Source organism: Cervus canadensis, chromosome 12, assembly GCF_019320065.1.
Source record: "Cervus canadensis isolate Bull #8, Minnesota chromosome 12, ASM1932006v1, whole genome shotgun sequence".
In the NCBI taxonomy this organism is placed as follows: Eukaryota; Metazoa; Chordata; class Mammalia; order Artiodactyla; family Cervidae; genus Cervus; species Cervus canadensis.
Genome location: NC_057397.1, coordinates 23524842 through 23533633, shown reverse-complemented (window position 1 = coordinate 23533633; position 8792 = coordinate 23524842). Strand labels below are relative to the sequence as shown.

Sequence of the window (8792 nt, the reverse complement as noted above, 5' to 3'; positions counted from 1 at the left end):
CTCCGACATAAACCACAGCAGGATCCTCTATGACCCACCTCCCAGAATATTGGAAATAAAAGCAAAAATAAACAAATGGGACCTAATGAAACTTAAAAGCTTTTGCACAACAAAGGAAACTATAAGCAAGGTGAAAAGACAGCCCTCAGAATGGGAGAAAATAATAGCAAACGAAGCAAAAAAGGATTAATCTCAAAAATATACAAGCAACTCCTGTAGTTCAATTCCAGAAAAATAAATGACCCAATCAAAAAATGGGCCAAAGAACTAAACAGACATTTCTCCAAAGAAGACATACAGATGGCTAACAAACACATGAAAAGATGCTCAACATCACTCATTATCAGAGAAATGCAAATCAAAACCACAATGAGGTACCATTACACGCCAGTCAGGATGGCTGCTATCCAAAAGTCTACAAGCAATAAATGCTGGAGAGGGTGTGGAGAAAAGGGAACCCTCTTACACTGTTGGTGGGAATGCAAACTAGTACAGCTGCTATGGAGAACAGTGTGGAGATTCCTTAAAAAACTGAAAATAGAACTGCCATATGACCCAGAAATCCCACTCCTGGGCATACACACTGAGGAAACTAGATCTGAAAGAGACGCGTGCACCCCAATGTTCACCGCAGCACTGTTTATAATAGCCAGGACATGGAAGCAACCTAGATGCCCATCAGCAGACGAATGGATAAGGAAGCTGTGGTACATATACACTATGGAATATTACTCAGCCATTAAAAAGAATTCATTTGAATCAGTTCTAATGAGATGGATGAAACTGGAGCCCATTATAGAGTGAAGTAAGCCAGAAAGATAAACACCAATACAGTATACTAACACATATACATGGAATTTAAAAAGATGATAACGATAACCCTATATGCAAAACAGAAAAGAGACACAAATGTACAGAACAGACTTTTTAGACTCTGTGGGAGAAGGTGAGGATGGGTTGTTCTGAGAGAACAGCATTGAAACAAGTATACTATCAAGGGTAAAACAGATCACCAGCCCAGGTTGGATCTATGAGACAAGTGCTCAGGGCTGGTGCACTGGAAAGACCCAGAGGGATGGGATGGGGAGGGAGGCGGGAGGGGGGATCGGGATGGGAAACACATGTAAATCCATGGCTGATTCATGTCAATGTATGGCAAAAACCACTACAGTATTGTAATTAGCCTCCAACTAATAAAAATAAATGGAAAAAAAAGTGATTACAGGTTTTTCTATTAAATTGTAGTTTTGATAAAAAAAAAACTGTAAAAATCTGTATAAGAAGTTATTTGAAGGAGAGCCTCAAATAAAGTCCTTGGATATCTTTTTAGAAAGTCATCTTTTACTAACTGTATAATATACAGAAGACCAAGGACATTGAAGGTTCACCAAAGTTGCAAGATTTTAATTTTAAGTCGTGTAATTTTCAAAAAATAGATTTCATATATGCAGTAACAACAGAGTTAGAAAATAAAATGTGTAATAACATAGCAAGAAAAGCTTTGCATTAATGGATAGTCATTTATCTTTTAACATATGACATCTATTAAAGAACTATAATAAAAGCTTATTAGGAAAAATAAAGGAAGACACTCATAATTTCAGAGGTTAAAAATAGTAAACATGAAAATAGCATTTAAGGTAAACATAGACTAAATGTAAATATTTATTAAGAGCCTGTATGGAACATTTTATACAACTTGACAAGTTAGTAGTAAAAATCTTTCAGAAAAATCATCAAGCAAGTGCATAAAATAATTTTTAAAAAATCATAATAATAAGACTTCATAAAATAGATGGGGAAACAATGGAAACAGTGACAGACTTTATTTTCTTGGGCTCCAAAATCACTGTAAATGGTGACTGCAGCCATGAAATTAAAGGACACTTGCTCCTTGGAAGAAAAGCTATGACCAACCTGGTGGTGGTGGTTTAGTCGCTAAGTTGTGTCCGACTCTTCTGACCCCATGGACTGTAGCCTGCCAGCCCCCTCTGTCCATGGGATTCTCCAAGCAAGAATACTGGAGTGGGTTGCCATTTCTTTCTCCATTGACCAACCTAGACAGCATATTAAAAAGCAGAGATGTTACTTTGCCGACAGAGGTCCATCTGGTCACAGCTATGGCTTTTCCAGTAGTCATGTATGAATGTGAGAGTTGGGCCATAAAGAAAGCTAAGCGCCAAAGGATTGATGCTTTTGAATTGTGGTGTTGGAGAAGACTCTTGAGAGCCCATTGGACTGCAAGGAGATCAAACCAGTCAATCCTAAAGGAAATCAGTCCTGAATATTCATTGGAAGGACCGATGCTGAGGCTAAAACTTCAATACTTTGGCCACCTGATGCGAAGAACTGACTCATTTGAAAAGACCCTGATGCTGGGAAAGATTGAAGGCAGGAGGAGAAGGGGATGACAGAGGACAAGATGGATGAGACGGTTGATGGACATGAGTTTGAGCAAACTTTGGGAGTTGGTGAAGGACAGGGAAGCCTGGCATGCTGCAATCCATAGGGTTGCACAGAGTCCGATACGACTGAAGTGACTTAGTAGGCACGCATGCACAGCTCCTTTTATCATATAAAAATATCTATCTTAATACAAGACACTTCTACAAAAATTGACCCTGATGAATGCCACTGATGAATAACCAACACTAATTCTTAATATGTAGGTTAGAAGACCTAGAATCATTTTGTGCTACATGGGAAAGAAATCTTTGAAACTTTGCTTTGTCTTTAAAAAAAAGAGAGACTTGGGTTAAGAATAAGGAATCAGAGAATAAATTATTGCATGATGTTTCTTTAGCAAGACATAATCTTACTGTAAAGTTTTTAAGTAGGTCGGACAATGCTCTTAGTTGATTTAGGTGATTATTATCTGAAATAAAGGCTAGAGAAGCTGTAAATTTAGGTTTTCTTTTTTTAAAGAATGAATAAATCCTAGCTATCAAAACCCTTCCTAGTTGAACAAAGGAACCTAATAGACTTGGATAAGTGTATTTAAATCCTCATAATCTGGAACTAAATAGATAAAGATAATAAAGATTACAGATTTGGGCAAAATTGAAAGGAGAAAGGAGCCTAAGAAAACCAAAGCCATTTTGTTAAATGCAGAGAGGTGCATGCAGGCATGAAAGTGATCCTTTGTCCTGAGCACAAAGTTGGGCCACTTCTCCTAACCTGCTTTGAGGGTCACGTGGGTGCGAGTGAGTTCAGCCTTTTAAGCCAGCCTTAGAAAACCTCCTGTGTGATCCTCACCTGCTTTCTCCACCCACTGGCCAAGTTCAGAGGAAGTAATTGGCCAAGGGCGCCGTGACCTAAGGGATGGTGGAGCCACAGTTGAAAGGAGGCTGGTCGTTTAGCTGATCCTTACCTGGAATATTTGTGTTCAACTTTGCACAAATGAAAAATGAACTTTCCTTGTGAAATTTTGGAATTCATTTTATAGCAATGAGTTCTACTTATTCTAACTAATACATGTAACTGAATTTTTATTTCTGTCAGATTACATTTTTTAGTTGAAATTAATGTATGATTGATATTTTACTTGTTACTTTCTTCACTTAAGAAATTTCCATGAACTTACTTTCATATGTAAAGAATGTTGACATACTAGTGGAGGTGACGGAATTCCAGCTGAACCATTTAAAATACTAAAAGATGATGCTGTTAAGGTGCTGCACTCAATATGCCAGCAAATTTGGATAACTCAACAGTGGCCACAGGACTGGTAAAGGTCAGTTTTCATTCTAATCCCAAAGAAAGTGAAAATGAAAGTAAAGTCGCTCAGTCATGTCTGACTCTTTGTGACCCCGTGGATTGTAGCCTACACCAGGCTCCTCCGTCCATGGGATTCTCCAGGCAAGAATACTGGAGTGGGTTACCATTTCCTTCACCATGGGATCTTCCCTACCCAGGGATCGAACCTGGTTCTCCTGAATTGGAGGCAGACGCTTTAACCTCTGAGCTACCAGGGAAGCCCCAAAGAAGGGCAATGCCAAAGAATGTTCAAACTACCATACAGTTGCACTCATTTCACATGCAGGCAAGGTTATGCTCAAAATCCTTCAAGCCAGGCTTCAGCAGTATGTGAAACAAGAACTTACAAGCTGGGTTTCGAAGAGGCTGTGGAACCACATGTCTAATTGCCAACATTTGCTGGATCACGGAGAAAGCAAGGGAGTTCCAGAAAAATATCTACTTCTGCTTCTTTGACTATGTTAAAGCCTTTGACTATGTGGATCACAACAAAATGTGGAAAATTCTTAAAAGACTTAGGGGTACCAGACCACCTGTATGTGAGTCAACAAGCAGTAGAACTGGGTATGGAACAACGGACTGGTTCAAAATTGGGAAAGGAATACAACAAAGCTGTGTATTGTCAATTGCTTATTTAACTTCTATGCAAAGGACATCATGTGAAGTGCCAGGCTGGATGAATTACAAGATGAATCAAGATTGCCTGGAGAAATATCAATAACCTCACATATGCAGATGATACCACTCTACTGGCAGAAAGTAAAGAGGAACTAAAGAGCCTTTTGATGAAGGTGAAAGAGGAGAGTGAAAAAGCTGGCTTGAAACTCAACATTAAAAAATCTAAAATCATGGCATCTGGTCTCATCACAATAGAAGGGAAAGAAGTGAAGCAGTGACAGATTATATTTTCTTGAGCTCCAAAATCACTGTGGATGGTGAACACGGCCATGAACTTAAAAGACGCTTGGTCCTTCGAAAAAATCTATGACAAACCTGGACAGTGTATTAAAAGGCAGAGACATCATTTTGCCAACAAAGATCTATATAGTCAAAGCTATGGTTTTTCCAGTAGTCGTGTACACATGTGAGAGTTGGATCATAAAAAAAAGTTGAGTGCTAAAGAATTGATACTTTTGAATTGTGGTGCTGGAGAAGACTCCTGAGAGTCCTTTGGATGGCAAGGAGATCAAACCAGTCAATAAATCTCAAAGGAAATCAACCCTGAATATATATTGGAAGGTCTATTGCTGAATCTGGAGCTCCAACACTTTGGCCACCTGATGTGAAGAGCTGACTCTTTGGAAAAGACCCTGAGGCAAAAGATTGAAGGCAAAAGGAGAAGGCGGTGGCAGAGGATAACGTGGCTAGATTGCATCACCGACTCAGTAGGCATGAATTTGAATGAACTCTGGGAGATAGTGGAGGACAGATGAGCCTAGCATGCTGTAATCTGTGGGGTTGCAAAGAGTTGGATATGACTTAGTGACTGAACAACAGCAATAACAACACTTTCATATGTAAAGAATGTTGACATGCTAACCATCTTTAACACCATATTCCTATTTCATATTGGTAATATTCTCTTGTATTACTTTTCAAACTCAACTGTTTGTCATTAAATTTCCAATTTTCCACCATAAGTTATGCTTCTCAGTACTTCTATACCAATTATTTTGGGGCTTTATTCAAAATGAGTGATGTGGTCAAATAAATGAATGGCTGAAAAAGACAAACGTGGTCGATGGCTATCACACACTCTGTGAATTCCTAAAAATTACTGTGTTGTGCAAAACTGTGTGATAAAAAAACACAACCCACTATAGAAAAAAATAATAAGTTGAACTTGACTAAAATGAAAACTTTTACTCTGTGAAAGATGTTGTTTAAAGAATGAAAATATAAGTCAGATCTTGGAAAAATATATAGAGTTCTTAAAGCTCAGAAATAAGAAGCAACCCAGTTTTAAAAATGGGCAAAAGGTGTGAACAGACACCTCACCAAAGAAAATACACATATGGCAAATGAGTGTATGAGAAGATGCTCACCATCATATATTACTAGAGAATTGGAATTAAAACAAGCTAATGCTACATATCAATTAGATGCCTAAAATCCAAAACACTGATAGTACCCAATGTGGGTGAGGGTGTGGAGCAACACGAACTCTCCTTTACTTTTTATGGGAAAGCAAAGTGTTATAGCCACTTTGGAAGACAGTCTGGCCATTTCTTAACAAAACTAAATGTGCTATTACCATGTGATCCAGCAGTCGTGTGCCTTGAGTTAAAAAACTTAATTGCACTCAAATGAGTTGAAAACTTATGTCCGTGCACAAAAAAAACCTGCACACACTCAACAGGGAGGGGATTTACATGCACATATAGGTGATTCAGGCTTTCCTGGTAGCTCAGCTGGTACAGAATCCGCCTGCAATGCAGAAGACCCTGGTTCAATTCCTGGGTCAGGAAGATCTCTTGGAGGAAGGCATGGCAACCCATTCCAGTATTCCTGCCTGGAGAATCCTCACGGACAGAGGAGCCTGGCGAGCTACAGTCCATGGAGTGGTAAAGAATCAGACACAACTGAGCAACCAAGCACAGTACCGCATAGGTGATTCACGCTGCTGTAAGCGGAAATGAATGCAACATTGTAAAGTCATTATACTCCAACTGAAAATATTTAAATTAAAATGTAAAAACCTGCACACAAATGTTTATAGCAGGTTTTCTCATAACTACCCTAACTTCAAAGCCATCAAGATGTCCTTCAGTAAGTGATTGGAATCAAACTGTGGTACATTCATGCCATGGAATATCATTCAGCACTAAAAATGAAATGAGCTCTCAAGCCACAGAAATACATGGCAGAATCCTACATGCTAAGTGAAAGGATACAGTCTGAAAAAGCCACACACTGTGTGAATCCAACTGTGTAGCTTTCTGTAAATGGCAGAGCTCTGGAGACAGTAAAGGGATTAGTGGTTGCTAAGGGCTCAGGGGGAGGCCAGGGTGAATCAGTGGAGAACAGGGGATTTTTGGAGCAATGAAACTATTCTGAATGACACTGTGATAGTGAATACATGTCATTATATATTTGTCAGAATCCAGAGAATGTACAACACACAGAGTGAACTGTGGACCTCGGTTAATAATAACAATAATGTACCAGTGCTGGCTCATCAGATGTAATGAGGTACCACACTTAACGCAAGGTGCTAATAATAGGGCAGCTATGTGTTTGGGAACTCTGTGCTTTTTGCTCAGTTTTTCTGTAAATGTAAAATTGCTCTAAAAAATAAAGTTGATTCAATTAAAAAAAATGAGCAAACAAAACAACAAGTAAATACAACAGGGCAAAAATGGGATTAGGGGCATGAAACTCAAATATTTTATGAATGACATACATGAATTTGACAGCTAATAATTTTGAAATAATATTAAAAGCAAATTCCAGGCATTGTTTTACCTTTCCTGTATGTCTGACCCCATGGACAATAGCCTGCCAGGCTTCTCTGTCCATATTATTTTCCAGGCAACAATACTGGAGTGAGTTGCCATTTCCTTCTCTAGGGGATCTTCCCTACCCAGGGATCCAACCCATGTCTCTTGCATCTCCTGCATTGGCAGGCAGATTCTTTACCACTGAGCCACCTGGGAATCCCAATATGAGTACTCTATTAATATTTATTGTGTTTTAATATTTTACATTTATTATATTTTTAAAAATCTGGGTAATAGTGTTATAGATCATGGAAATACTGTTTTTATAGCTTACTATATGAAGAAACAATGCTGTTATTTATAAAAGAATAAAACACAAGCTACTAGTGATTAACCAGAGAAAAAGAAATAATATTTTAAAAATCTTTTTGTTAAGAGCAAAATATTCAAAATACTAAAATTGTCAATGTTGGTGTTACAAACAGCTGGACTTATTTATTGCTGCTCATCTCCATGACTAATGTATAGTCATAATTAGAGATGGGGATGGGTGTGGCTTGTACACCTGCTGCATAGAGGTAGTTGGTAGATAACTGATGAGAGGGTGTGTTTCGTGTTTTCCTGCCAAATTTAGCGGGCTTCCCTGGTGGCTCTGTGGTAAAGAATCCATCTGCCAATGCAGGAGATGCAGGTTCAATTCCTGGGTCGGGAAGACACCCTGGAGAAGGAAATGTCAACCCACTCCAGTGTTCTTGCCTGGGAAATCCTGTGGAGAGAGGAGCCTGGTGGATTACAGTTTGTGGGGTTGCAAAGAGTCAAGCACGACTCACTGACTAAAGAAAAAATGACCACTCAGTTTATCTGATGCAGTATTTCTAGTGCTTCCTTCAGACAAAATCACACATAAAGAAATGGGAAATCTCAATTATGCTCAAATTGTTCACAAGTTAAATAACTAATTGTGCTAGAAAAAATGTGATTTTCAAAGCCAGCATTTAACCAAAGGAGCTGTAGTATTAGAAGGCTTATAGAAAACAGCATTCTTTTGTTCTACCCTGTCCATTCTCTTGTCTGGCCTCCAGATCCGTGACTTTCCACGTTTTGTCTCTTTCTTTAGGTACTTCAGTTCAGTTCAGTTCAGTCGCTCAGTCATGTCCGACTCTTTGCAACCCCATGAATCACAGCAACCAGGCCTCCCTGCCCATCACCAACTCCTGGAGTTTACTCAAACTCATGTCCATCAAGTCGGTGATGTCATCCATCCATCTCATCCTCTGTTGTCCCCTTCTCCTCCTGCCCCCAATCCCTCCCAGCATCAGGGTCTTTTCCAATGAGTCAACTCTTCGAATGAGGTGGCCAAAGTATTGGAGTTTCAGCTTCAGCATCAGTCCCTCCAATGAACACCCAGGACTGATCTCCTTTATGATGGACTGGTTGGATCTCCTTGCAGTCCAAGGGACTCTCAAGAGTCTTTGCCAACACCACAGTTCAAAAACATCAATTTTTTGGCGCTCAGCTTTCTTCACAGTCCAACTCTCACATCCATACATGACCACTGGAAAAAGCATAGCCTTGACTAGATGGACCTTTGTTGGC

At 39.2% G+C, this 8792-nt stretch overlaps 1 non-coding gene across 1 annotated transcript; it reads right to left on the bottom strand.

Moving 5' to 3' along the window:
• Nucleotides 1-3902: 3902 nt before the first annotated feature.
• On the bottom strand, nt 3903-3974 carry TRNAW-CCA. Its single transcript has one exon. It is a non-coding gene; the product is annotated as a tRNA-Trp (tRNA).
• Nucleotides 3975-8792: the final 4818 nt, after the last annotated feature.